This window comes from Polyodon spathula, chromosome 7, assembly GCF_017654505.1.
Source record: "Polyodon spathula isolate WHYD16114869_AA chromosome 7, ASM1765450v1, whole genome shotgun sequence".
In the NCBI taxonomy this organism is placed as follows: domain Eukaryota; kingdom Metazoa; phylum Chordata; class Actinopteri; order Acipenseriformes; family Polyodontidae; genus Polyodon; species Polyodon spathula.
In genome coordinates this window covers 50,786,015-50,801,353 of record NC_054540.1, presented here as the reverse complement: position 1 = coordinate 50,801,353, position 15,339 = coordinate 50,786,015, and positions in this window count along the sequence as shown.

Here is a 15,339-nt window from a genome sequence, read left to right as displayed (position 1 = left end):
CAATGGGAACAAGGCAGATTGGAATTATTTTTTTTGTCTGTTCTCTTTAACTTTTACTACATGTACCTTTATTTTGACATTTCCTATTTCCATATTTTATTCTCCTTATGTGTACCCTTAACTTCTTCACAGTGTGATAAAAACAAACCAAATGTTACTCGTGTAACAAGAGCTGCTATATCAGTGTATTTAATTAGTGAACCGTTAAGATGACTAAGAGTGTGTTCAGTTGGAAACTATTCCGAACAGCTAATGAATGCCAATAAAAGCCAAACTTTCAGTCAGTTAGACATCTAATAAATATGACCAAAAGGAATTGTGCAAGATGATAAACAACAGTGCAAAAAAGATATAGTCTGTACCTTACATAAGTTTTTAATAAATCCTTTAGTTTTTTTTTTTAGACTATCTTGACACTCTTATTTGGACATATTTAAATCTCCCCCATTTTACTATATTCTAATCTATATGTATAACTTAATGAGAATATAGTTCAGTGTCTGTGCCACTGCTCACAGTAACTGTAATGTAATTCAGCTCAGTGCTATTTCAGTTAGTGAGGAGAAACCCCTCAGTGACAGTCATTATTGCTTGAGAAATCTCATCATTAAATGATATTCAAATTGAGGTGATAACGTTAACATGAAGGTGCACTTCTGTGTGGTAGTGTCTTCTTTTTTGGCTTCATTTTAATTATCAGTGCAGGTTGGGTTCCACTTATGCAAGTGCTTAAAGGGATCTCGCTGGGTAAATTTGCAGCTCAATTCTCCAGCTTTGAATAACTTTTTGAACGGGCCTAATTTTTTCTTATTGACCTATTCTAACACAGTATCAACACCATACTGTCCAGAATCTTTTTTTTTAATAAGGGGATATTTGGTTGTACACAGACAGAATGAATAAAGCATACATTGGTATCTAGAAGATCAAAATACAAGAGCCTTTAATTAATAGGGAAAACAGGTTGCAAAACTTTTTGCACCATCGGGGGGGGGGGGGGGGGGGGGGTATTTTAATTGACATTCTTAGTTTTAGATTACAACTGAAAATGAAGCTAATGCATTAAATATGTCCTATATAAGTATGTCATTCATACATAACTCATGTACAAGGAGTTTAATGTTGTCATTACCAATATTAATTACAACACTTTGTGTGTGTGTATATGTGCTGTATCATGTATTAACTATTAATTACACTATGTAACACCATTTGTGACAGAGTCGCGCTTCCCTCCAGGCTGACCCACTTCCCTGACCCGGAAACGAACTGTCAGGCCAGCCCTTCCAGATACTTCTCCTCTCATTCTTTAGCGCCCTCACAGGTTGGGAGGAAGATTCATCACCAGAACTCATCTTTCCGTCACAGAGACCCATCAGGAATGCCACCATTTTGAAGTCTCCTATGACCTCCCAGCCATACTCATCATAGTTCAAGGCATCCAGCAAGTTCTTGATGCTGTTGTAATCCTCTTTGAGGTGCACCGAGTGAGCCAGGGGAAGAGACGGGTACTTGTTACCATTATGGAGCAGCACGGCTTTGAGGCTCCTGGATGAGCTGTCAATGAAGAGGCGCCACTCATTCTGGTTACAGGCGATTCTGATTGCCTCGAACAGACTGGTCACATTGTGGCAGAAGCAGAGCCCATCTTGACGGGTGAAGAAGCTGGAAAAAGGTTGGTGACGCTTCCTCTGATCTGAGACTTGCACACTTTCATCCAACAAGTTCCACTGCTTGAGCCTAGACATCAAAAGCTCGGCACTGGACTTGGTGAGACCAAGATCTCTAATCAAGTCGTTGAGGTCTTTTTGGTTGGGGTAGTATGGGTTTCTCTCCTCAGCTCCGCCTCTGAAATTGTCATCTGGATCTACAACTTCTTCCTCGCTCTCTGACTTGCTGCTCTCTTCTAAAGATGGCTGCTCTCTCTCCGGAGGAGTGGGTACGGGGAGCTCATGGCAGTGTGGCACCGGGCGATGGATGAAGGAAGGTCTGGATACGTGATAGCAGGTGCATTCTTGCCAGTCCGACATTTGGAAGGGTCCACCATGCAGAAGTAGCAGTTGATTGAGTGGTCAGTGGGTTCCCGCCAAATTCTTGGGATAGCGAACTTCATGGTTCTCTTTTCCCCTCTGTACCATCCTACAAAAATACATTTATTTCACCCATGACTAATGTGTAAGAGATTCTCGCAACATTTTTCATATATGATATATTTTTTCAATAACATTGAAAATTGTAAAACATTTTAAAATTAAAAACTTTTACAATTTTAAAAATTTTAACAAATTTTATAACATAAAATTCCGAGCAACAATTGTCCATCTTACCTTCCAGAGTTTTTTTGCAGTGCTCGCAGGTGAAATGAGGTGCCCAGGGTTTGTCTTGATCCCCGACAGGCATGCCGAAATATGCCTTGTAGGCTTCACACATCTTAGCAGATGCTTCCACGGAGTACTTTTTCGCTCTTGTCTTGATAAATTGGCCGCAGACATAGCAAAATGCGTCTGCCGGATGCTTGCAGCCTGTTGATGCCATCTCAGAAAAATGCAGATGTGTATTCACTTAGGCAGCTGGAACTAAACTGAACTGGTGGGCTTAAGGCCCCTGTATTTATACTACTATTTATATTACTGGAAAGTTCTAGAAAGTTCTAGAAGTTACTCCAAGTTTACTCAGCACTGAATCTATCTGGAATGTTCTGGAAAATAGGTAAATTTCAAAATATCACTGTCCTGGTCACAAAAGCAAAATCTGTGGGGAATAATAGCCATTTTCTATACTTTTGAGGCATAAGCAATTAGGAAATAACACTCACTACCCAGGAACCAAAAAATAATAATAATAATTTGTTACACAGTGTTATTAATTATCTATTAACTTGCCACAATAGTCTTGTCAAATACATACTTGTAAACATAGTTTGGTTTAACATGAGCTCAGATGGAGTATGTTTCTGCATTTAATAAAGTCAGGATCATGATTTGGGTCTGGGTCCTGTCAGTGTTTCATAGACATCCCATGTGAAATCCTCTCAACAAGATACTGCATATTTCAACATGAAAAAAAGAAGAATCCAAAATGCCTTGGCAATTGAAATCATCAGTGGAAAGACATGTCATCTTGAGTTAGGTCTTGAAAGTAAGTTGCTTAACGGTAGACAATAGAACTGAAATTTCATGTGTTAATACAGCAAGCCCCCTGAGTAGTTTTTATCATACCTAGTCAGAGAAAGAAACCCTCATCTGAATCTTCCATTGAGCTTTTCTTTGATTCGGTGATACTTATCAAGTACTTCCACTGCAGGCTTCAATTAAAATACAGACAAGAAATGACATACAATGACAAAACAATAACAAGCTCAACCAAAGCAGAATTTAATAGGCAGCATTAATTTGGAGATACTGAAGGAAAACTAAAATGCATTAAAAAGTAAACCCTTGAGAAAAAAAAAAAAACTTGGCTTCTAGTGCATCATCAGCAATGGACCTCATTATAAGATGGTAAAAAAAAACAAAACAAGGAAGATCAATGAGAACTGACAAATAGGAAATATGTGGCGATCAACTAATTTGTGTAATTAGAATATCTAAAAATACCTCTACTGTTAATTGTTTCTAAATGTTCTTTCATGTCTGGCATGTTGAACTGAAAGTTTATAAAAACAGGATAACATTCATTTTAAAATAAAAAAATATAAAAGTTATTAACTGCTAAGTAAGAATTTCCAAGTTGTTAAGGGTACAATGTACCAAACAGTAACAGAATCAAAATCTTACTGGCAGAGCTACTGAAAGTTGTATAATGTGAACTACAAACTACATATATATATATATATATATATATATATATATATATATATATATGCTATATCTGGCCGTATATAGATATATATATAATATATTATATATACATGTAGATTAAAGCACATACATATCTTTGGAACAACTGTTGCTTTGTAAGAAATATTAAATAGTTTTTTAGTGTTTATGTTCTTATGGCTTTCATAACATTTTAAGTTGCTTAGCAACGGGAGTTGCCATTGCACAGTTTTCTATGTAGCTTTGTTGGTAATATGAAATTTTGATCCCCCCCCCACAATGTTCTGGGAGTGCATGGTTGTCAATTTATTGGCAAGGATAAAGATGATTAAAAAAATAAAATAATGACAGTGTAAGCTCTTCCTTTGAAATGTAATTAATATTTCATAGAAAATCAATCTTGCGCAATTCTAAATGAGACCCGAACTGATCTAGCCTGTGGGAGTATGAGGCTTTTTTAAGTTTATGATTGTGAGCAGTGAGCGGTTAGGGTCTCATCATTTTGCTGTCTTTTATAATTTACCAATGGAAAAAGGTCTTCATATGAATATATTGTGTTAAATTACCACTTGCTTCAAAAAACATTTGTAACCCTTCAAGGGTAAGTAGCGGGGTTCTGAAAAATATAACGTTACACATTCCCACGTGTTGCCACAACTGTTTAAATAACGTACCTGTAATTTTTCTGTTCACTGTTAACATTCTGACAACTTTTGACAACTTTAAACTCTGTTTCAAAGCTCTATTCAAACTGGCTGCTCTAGTGCACTGGAGTTTCAGATCTGTCCTCTAAATCACTGCAGGAGGAGTGATAAAATAAATAAATAATTAAAATAACAAGAGCTCTGGGTTTTTGTTATATACCACATCATGGATTGTCATTGCGTTGTTGTGTGTTTGACAATGTGGGCAGTAATCCTTACGCTATCACCAGTGCACTAGAGCGGCCACTTTGAAAAGAGCTTTGAAACAGAGTTTAAAGTCAGAAGTGTATAAAGTGGTCAGATATTAATAACAATGAAACAAAAAAAATACAGGTACGTTGTTTAAACAGTTATAGCAACATGTGGGGATGTGTAATGTTATATTTTTTTGGGAAACAATGCTTACTCTTTAAATGTATACAACACATTTTATATAATTTGCTGTTTTAGGAATCATTTAACATCTATGTAAATTATGGGGAAAGGCTCAAACTAAGGTGCTAGCCAACCCTCTTTATGAATTTAAAAAAAGACATGCCAGTAAAACCACCAAAATCAGATAGTTTTGCATAACACCCGATATGGATTTAGTGAATTTTCACGTCCAAATTATAAATACATTCTTAATTTGTAATGTTCAATTTCAGCCATGAAAATAAAGACCTCCAACTGTTCAGTTTCAACTGTAATATAAATAGAATGATACAAGGGCACAGTGGCTAAATGTGACAGACCACCACTGGAGCGCCAACAACAACAATTTTGGTAAAATCAACACAGCACCATGTATATAATTGTACCACATCTCCTGGTAATTTGTTTGAATACAGTACCGGGACAGATGAAAAGATAACACAATACTTATTTTTAAATTGCCTCTCTAGACCTAGTATGTAATGCAATGTATCTTAAAATTAGTGATTGACCTTGGCAAAATGACAGCATGGTAGGGGCGGATGAAGTTGAATGCGAGTGACCTATTCAAAGCTGTTTAACGCAACTGATTTCATAGTATTCCAATTTTTCTTAAATATATATATATATATATATATATATATAATATATGATATATATATTATATATAATATATATATATATATAGATAGTGGAGTATATTAGCAGATGGCAAAATATGAATGTCTGCATTTGTTACAACTCAGCTGTCTAACCTATTTCAACACTGTCTCATAACATGTTAATTCCTCATTGCTACAGAATTATAGAAGACTTATCCTGAAAAGAACTATCTGATAGTTTGCAATTTTCAATAAAGCCCTGAAAAATTGATTTTCCTCTGCAAACCCAGGGGAGGTCCCAAGCTTCCAAAACAATATGCCAGACAATGAAGGATTAGAAATTAAAGTGCTCTGAATAGAAACACACACACAGAAAAAAAAAACTAAACCAAACTGGCTTGAAGGTTTCTCAGAGGGAAAGAATAAATGGACAAGATGTAGGAGTGTTATCAACTTGTTTGATATTTAGTAAGCAAAACATGATATAGGTCACATTCGGGGCTGGCCCATGCTCAGTTTTTCACTGATGTTTATAACTGCATTTTGTTAATCTACAAACAAAGAACACAGAAGCCTTTACACCAAAGTGCAAGTGGTTCCACTATACAAAACAAATAACACAACAAATGAGACACCTTATTTAGGAAGTCAGACCTGTGTTGTATGGTACTAGCTTTGTAACTTATAAATGACTAGATTCTTTGTGTTTTGTTTTCCAGAAATAAATATCCGTAAATATCTGTATCTGCAGTAAATAGCTTTGACAATAACATAATATACATATATATTATATATATATATATATATATATATATATATATATATATATATATATATATATAAAATTTCAGAATTCTCACAAAAAATGATGGATTTTGGTGTAAATACCTTGATAACTTCAGGCCATTGGTCTAATGTATTGATCAAAATGCTGTAGTTTAAAGGACTGAAATAGAACCATCCCTAATGTTTTACATTCTTTTATAGACAGAATTACACTATTAGATGAGTAATATGAACCCCCATAGTTAAGATGTCAATCCATCACAGTGACACCCTACAGGTAAAACCCTTAATGTTCATTTCTGTAATTGAATAATTATATTCTCCAACACTTTCCACATAAATGGAGATAGGGCATAGATAAGTGTTGGGTTGACCTCAAAGACAAGGTTTCATTTAGCAGGGGAAGAATGTAATGGGTTACCCCTAGAAGTGTATTAATTAAATGGGAAAGCTAAGGCTTGACATGAACAGTGTGGTATGTTCTTAACCACCTGCATGCAACTAGCTGTTTAGTTGAAAGGTAAGACATCTGACTTGAGTTGCAAAGTTCTTGGTTCGTCTCCAGCCTCTGCTTTGCCATTTAATTCAATGTGCTGTGAAGTCCATTACAACAGTCTGATTGGCAAAAACTTTGTTCTCAAAAAATAGCCTTTCTAAATGATCAAGAGTTGTGGTATTTAGATCATTCAATGTTTAGAACAATTTAATATACTCCATACCAGTTTGGCAAATATGGTACCAGTTCACAGATGTTAAATGAGCATTAACATAATACTGATTGTGTAAAACCATAAAATTATTCTGAGGAACAGTTAATTACTGGGATTAAAATTATTAATCAGTCAGTCATATTACACCGAGAGGGTCATTGGATGATACACTGAAGAAAATGGCAATTATTATTATTATTATTATTATTATTATTATTATTATTATTATTATTATTATTATTTATTATTATTATTGTGTTTATTTAGCAGATGTCTTTATCCAAGGTGACTTACAGAGACTAGGGTGTGTGAACTATGCTTCAGTCACTTACAACAACGTCTCACCCGAAAGATGGAGCACAAGGAGGTTAAGTGACCACAGAGAAATGCATGTACAGCATATCGGGATATGTTTGGTGCGTTCACTAATTACACTGCTAATATGATCCCCCATTCTCCTTCTCGGATGCACACAACTGATGATTCAGATCAGTGTCTTCAAAAATAAGCTTGGCTTAAAATAAGATCTTTTGATTTACAGATCAGAAAACTATCAGTAGACTGACCATACAGTGTCTTGGGGGTCCAATCTTCTGAGTTTGTTCAGCCAGTGACAGACACATAAGCTTAAGGTGTAAAAAGATTGACTGTAATAAATTCCATTTACACAGTTTAATTAAATGTCGTCTCGTTCTTAAAAGGGTTCAGTGGCAGCTGCTTAATTTCAGAACCTTGTAGGGCTTGTACTTGATTAGACATTTTCTTTGTCATATTGATATATTGGTGGGTGAGGTATAGATTCTTTCTAAGTAAACTGGTTAATTGGGAGTACCAGAAACCATATAATTGAATCAAGTGTATTCTAAACCCCTGAAATTTAACTTCAAGGTAAATGTATTAATGAGTCATTGACTTTTGTTTAGCCTTTGAAGCTCTATATGCTTTTCTCATGAAATCCAAATAAATACAGTGCCTATAGAAACTCTACACCCCCTTTCAAAATCTTTACCTTTGTGTTGCCTTATAGGCAGGAATTAAAATGTATTATTTTTTTTTTCCATTTATCTACACATCCTACCCCACAACTTCCAAGTGAAAAAAAATATTCTAGAAATTTGAAGAAAATTATTAAAAATAAAAAAACTGAAATAGCTGAAATCGCCACCCCCTTGTAATAGCAATTCTAAATTAGCTCAGGCGTAACAATCGCATTCAAAATCACACACCAAGTTAAGTGGCCTCCACCTTTGTTAAATTGTAGTGATCACGTGATTTTAGGATAAATTTAGCAGTTCCTGTAGGTTCCCTCTGCTGGGTAGTGCATTTCAAAGCAAAGACTCAACCATGAGCACCAAGGCACTTTCAAAAGAACTCTGATATATAATTTTAATATATAATTTTCTCAATAAAAACTTTTTTCCAACTTAACAGTTCAGAGTATGGTATGTAGATAAGTGGAAAAAAAAATCCTCATTTAAATGCATGAAATTCTGAGGCACTGACACAACAAATTGTGAAAAAAGTTCAAGAGGGTGTAGACTTTCTATAGGCACTGTATATGTATAGGGATTGGTTTGGTGCAATTACTATTTTTATGTATTTATTCTAATTCTGGCAATCATTACAGAATGCATTGGTTGCCATCATGTTTTATGTTAGTGTAATACCAAAACTGCAGCTGGTTCAAAATGTGACTAAATGAACATGAGCTTGGTCCAGCTTCACAGTTGACCTGGTGGTATTCACTTTTGACTGTCAACATTCTGAGATTATGGAATGCTTGGTAAATTTCCCATGCAGTTGATTTACTAGTCTCATCATTTCTGATTCCTAATGCCCCCAAGAGGCAGATCAACTCCCTAGATAAGAGGTATTTTGGTTTTACCAGTTAGCCACTAGACAGGCTAAATAGATATTTTGTATTTTACTATAAAATTGTTTAGTGTCAAGGAAATTCATGGTTAAATTCATTTTAATATAAGCATTTTCCAGATATTCAATTCAGACTCTTGTCTACGTGTCATGCTGTGGGGAGTGGGTTGTTTCTTCAAAGCTGATTAAATAAGGCACAGGCCACAAACTGTGTTAACTCTTTGAAGCTGATTGTTGTCTCCTAAGGTGTCATATAACTTGCCAAGCTACAGTGCAATTGTTCCATTATTGTGTTAAAAGTTAGTTAAAATGCTTTAAGAATAATTTTTAATTACATAACTTGTGGACACAAGTTTAATAGTTATTTTAAGTAACTTTCCCAATACATCTGAAGTGTTTATTGTGTTTTAAATGAATATTATAAACAATATTCATTTTAAAATATTATTGTTTGATTGTATTATGTTGAGTTTGTAATCGTAGTTTTGTATAAAGAATGAAACTGAAATTCGTATGTTTCTCCAATGAATGTATCTAAAATTATATTGAATAGGAGGTTTAAATGATAAATATAAAATCCTTTGATAACAAAACCGGTGGATAAATTCCATTTCTAATACACCCTTTTTGTCTGACATGCAACTGTCTATCAAATACTGTAAACCAATGGAAGGACCAACAAGGATTTGTTTACAGTACTAGGGAACGCCTATAAGTTGTATTATTTAAATTCAAAACAAGGATTTTCACTTTCTCAGCCGGTCTCTCTGCTCTTCTCTCTGGACGTTGGACTCTCTCACTCTTTCTTCAAAACATCTCGTCGCTCTCAACTCATCAAACTCTGAAGTTCTTCAAATAAGACCTAATTATGTAATCTTCAAAGCTGTCCCGGAGAAGATGGGCTGCCTCCGAAACAATGAAAGCTTTTGCCTACAGTACAGACTTCACAGAGATACTGCACTGTGCTGCTGCACAGCTAACTTCTATAGAGAGGACGACTGTGTTAAGAAGACTTTGTTTTAAACGCTCTCAACAAAATAAGTATCAAACTTATATTGAAGTTTACTTGAACTGAAGCCATGATAATGATGTACATGTGTACTTCAAAGCTGTCCTGGAGAAGATGAGCTATTAAGACTGCCTCACTAATGCAGAACAATGAAAGCTTTTGCCTACAGCATTACTTGATTTGGATGTTTTATTTTGTTTCTTCTTTATACATATGCTGCACACTATGAAGCCTACCCTTACTGAATAAATGTAATAATAATTTGGAGAGGTTTCTTTTTGTCTTATAACAAATACACATGTAGGGAGAGATCTGTGCTGACTCTGCTGGCGTGTTCACGGGCTGCAGGAAGAGGGCGGCAGTCGTCCAACAACCGCCTGTGAGTCATGGCAGTGACACGGGGAGGTGGGAAAGTGGTGTGTGTGGACTTTCCCCCTCTCTGAATGGCCGAGAGGCGGGTCTTGGGTGATTGTCGGTCCTATAAAATAACGCTCTGTTGTTTCCTCAGGTCTGCCCACTTAGACGCGCTAAGGGTGCGGACACTTTGATTCGGGACCGGGAATCAGCGAGACAGAGAGAGAGAGCGGGGAACCCTTGGGCAGACCCCGGCGTATTGTGAAAGAGCAGGCTAGATAGCCGAGAGAGTAGGACGGTGATCCGGGTCGTGCGGGTAGCGGCGACCGGGATAACGCTGCCGAGTGCAGCACCTTTTATTTGTAGTTTTATTACTGTTTTATTTTCCCTTGTTCTTTTCGCCTTCTGTTTTCATTATTATTTCTTTGAGCACCTGCGAGTGCATTTGCGGTTCGTGTACCAGCTGTGGTATTTCCGTGGTGCTGTCTATCATCGTTGATAGGCAGCCCACGGTCAACAGTGCCCTCTGCCGGAGAGAAAAAAATAACCGGTCTAAAATAAAACTGGGCACCTGTGTGGTGTTTCCCGAATACACCTGTCTGTTTCCTGGTCAGTGAATTACCCACACACATACACATTTACGATTGATTTGAAATACTTAAACATACATAATATTAATTGTCAATCTATTTTCATCTTGAATCTAGGGATAATTAAGCTAGAATCGTTAGTTCTTATTGAGGTATTGTGTTTATTATGGCTAATAATTACATTATGAGCTATATTGGGTATTTTCTTTAATGGTAATTGGCGAGGACACAGTTGGGACATAAACTCTAGATATACAACATAAATATGCACAACATTAGGAATACTTTAACTATGTCAACAAACACACCTTCCAAACTCAGACAATGGGCAGCACAGAGAAGTCAGCATGAGGTGTACAATTTTTTCGTCAGGCAGACTAAGACAGAGAAGGTCTCTGAAGTTGTAAGCCTGCAGAGTTTTGATATTGGCATATGGCCTAGGTACTGAAGAGGGAGGAGGCACAATGCCAGAATGAACTGTGTCAGACTGTGGACAGGTGCAACTAATGTCAAGCTCCCCGTGTCATGCAGCTAACTGTCCGCAAAGCAGTATTTGTGGACTATCCTCAGCATGTGCCAGTGTGAATAGAAGTCTGCTGTAGAGAAGCATTCAGTGAATCTAACCATTGTTATTTGTATGTGTACCTTAAGGCAAATCAACTAGGATAGTCTTGACACATAAGATACATTTAGTGATACGTTAAACTAAGTTTCTTTCTATTAAAAACATGTTATTTGACACTTTAGGTCAAGTATGCACATTTTATTTTCAAACAGGCGGTATTGAGATGTCAAACAGGGAGAGCAAGCATTTGCATGGCACCAGGGCATATCGTACAGTGATGTAGCTGCTTCTGCTCCTGTGGTTAGTACCAGGACAATTCCAAGGCTTGCACATTGCAAACAGAAGTGAAATTGCAGGTTTATATTGCTGCAACATTGGTATTCCATAAAGCACTAGTATTGACCCATGGTACTATTGGTTTATTCATATAATAGACTTTTTGGTAGTACTTAAGATTATGGGTTCCCATGTTAATGTGTCAAGCTTGTTGTTGGTCACAAGGCTATTTCCATGTATGTATAAAACACTTCCCATGTAAGAGCATGAACCATCTGGAATTATCCACTTCTGACAGTATATTACATGGTTAGTGGTACTAACTTATTTTTTCAATAACCAACGAGTTAAAGCTTTGTGAATAGGGCCCATTCTCATTTGTAAGAGATCAGGACTTAATAGAGATGTTTCAGCACATGCAAAAGTTGTAGTACATCAAAAAGTTAAAAAAAAGAAAAGAAAACTCTCCAGAAGATTGTTCCTGATATATTTCCTTCAAAATCTATATTATTTCAAGGCTTGAAAATGGTTTGACAGAACAGGGAGATATTTATTTTGTGGCACACCAGGATACATACTGCAAGGGTTCATTTACAGTGAATGCAAAAAGATCAAGGCAGGCTGTCTCATAATGTGGATTAAAGTTTTTACTGCCAAGAACAAAAGCTTCATATGCTATTATTTTTACTGCTAGAACTAGGAAAACTACTTGAAGAAAAAGCAGGTCCCCTTGAACTTTCAAAGTTTCAATTATATACAGAGCAGCTGTAATTTATATTTCAGAATAAATTGCTAACTGTGATACACGCAGTAATTTTGTTCAGATCTACAATATTTCACATGAGCAATAAGGTAGTGGCATGGTTTAATGTCTTCATGTTGCTTCAAACGCCAGGTAAACTCAAAGCCAATTAGCAGCAGCTACCATATAGAGAAAAAATGACTGAATCTCAATGTTGGGGTAACATAACTGAATTGCAGATATCAAAACAGGTAAAAGGAAATTTAACAAATCCATTAAAAGGGGTCTTTGAAGCGCAATACCCTTCAGTCAGGACATATAAACCATTTAACTGCCTTAATGCTTGAATTAAATACATTTGAACAACATTACTATCTGCTTCTCAGTTAACAATGTATTCGAAATATCTATTATAACTATAAGTGAACCTTGTTTTGGTTGGCCTTCTTGTATTAGATGCAATTAGATGTATAAGATGTAACAGATACCGAGACTCATGCTGGTATCTACTTTATTTAGTTTGATTGAAAAGCACCAATGTTACAATTCCATTTTTTGTTTGTTTTACTGTACCCTGTGCTTTTTGTATACTGGTGTTTTAGCTTCTAAGTTATCATTTTCCTCTATGTCTGTCCTTCCCAGAATTTTCCTGACTATAAGCTTGCTTTAAAAATCCTAACTGCCAGGCATTACAAGACTTCCTCCAATCCAATATGGGAGAAAACCAATATTACAGATCTAATTCAGTTTGATATCTATACACCACAAGACATTTTATAATAACATAAGGAATGGGTTGTACTGATACAGTCCACTTCTAAGCTATTATTGTTTTCTTATAATCTCGTGTGGCACTAAGAGGAGTCTTCTGTGCAGTGTTTAAGATCTAGTGATGTATAGCGAGAGGTACCCTGTGCATTGGGGTGCTTCACACTGATGATCTTTCCTTTTTCCGAGGTACTTCGTCCACCCATCGCAAACCCTGCTACAATAATCTAGCATTGGTACGGCTGTTCTGCTCAGAATGCCATTCTTCCATTTCTACTTTAAAATAACAAGAACAACTGGGTAAATATAATCTAATCCTTCTTGACCTTCGGTTTACATCTCACAACTGACTTTCTGTAGCATGTCTTGGTAGTAATAAGCGTGGGATTTCATTAAGTGCAACTGAGGTCATAAAAGCTTCTGTTGCTCTTGTTAATGGCTCCCAATGAAACCTATTTAGCATGTTTTAATGTAAATACTGCATCTTATTAAAATAGAGGTGAAGCACTTGTAACTATGATTAGGTTGTGTGGACCCTGATCACAGTATTGTTCCTTTGAAGGTCCCAGAGTAGCTCACCTGGTACAGGCACGATCGAGTGGTGTGCAGGGTGATAAAGTCAGGGGAGCGACGGTTAACACCCTGAAAGTGCAAAGATGACAAAGTTGCTGATGGGTTGCTCTAGCTTGGGAGGGACTTCTCCTTACCCGTACCTGACAAGTCAGTAGCTCACTGACATCCCCTGTAGAGACTTGTTAATTCCTGCCACCTGGACACAGACAGGTGGCTACCCTATTCATATGGCTGTAAATCTGCTGCCTAAAGTGCAAAATGGCAGACATAGGTTTAGCAACTTTAATTGAGACGACCCTCATATTGTATTTAAACACATGTTGTTGAACATTTGTTTGGAATGCTTTGGAAATACAAAATACAACTCCTGCCCTGCAGTTAATAACAACTGTATAAAACAGTAATAATTAAATTTTTGTAAACAGCATTAACTTGATAGCATCATGTTTGTCACTGTAAAGTAATGTATGCATGTGGGTACAACTATAACAAATACGTCTTATTGATAATTTCTAATGAAAAGGCACATGAAAGAATGAAATAATTTCTTTTTTAATGTTTTTCGGTTATTAATTTCAGGTTTTTTTAAGTCAGGAAATGGTTTTAAAGTTTAACCTTTTCATGCTGTTGATGTGAGGTCTTGTCATTTACTGTATCTACTTGTGTCAATGGCAAGAGGTTTCTTCATAAATATATTGTTAAATTCAACCTTTCGACAAAATCTTTCTTAATGTTTTTAAATTTTATTTAGAAGACATTGAAATAGACTTTTAGTCACAACATTTGCTATTAGATTTATTAAGTTTATTTGAGTATTTCTAAATTTAGTACTATTGAGATAGACATATATATATATATATATATATATATATATATATATATATATATATATATATATATATATATATATAAAATGACAGTTTTATAATGACTTTTTCAAATGACGTAGAGAAGTCTGTATGAAAGATTAGATATTTTCTAATTGCAGCATAAAGAAAAATACAAAATCAACACTGTGCCTCTAATTGCCCACCATGTCTGAGAGAATGACTAGCAATTTATAATACATAATAGACTTCAACTGAGATCTCAGCTTCAGCCAAGAACACCCCCAGTGCAGAAAGGATTGAGGCAGTTCAAGAACAGACATCCAATGTAATGAAAGATGGGTAGGAGTTACAATATGTACCTTTTAACTTTAAAGTTATGAATGAATGTTTTAATTATATAAAGTCACTACCCTTCTCAATGCTGTCCGTACTCACATATTTATAAAATCAAGCAATGTACATATCTACAATTGAGAGGAATTATCACATATCTATTCCGAATAATTTAAACACATGGAAAATCATGGTTTAGTACGATGTTACATGGTTTAAAAATGTTATGCATATATGGGTCCAAAAAGTCTTTTGTAAATCAGCAACAAACCTGGATTTGTTGTTTGTTACGTATTTGTTACATTTGTTTCTTGCCACAGCTCTTACAAAACTCTGTAAATCCAAAACTATTTTCTTGAAACATGTAAAATAGGATTTTCAGCCATTGTCAGA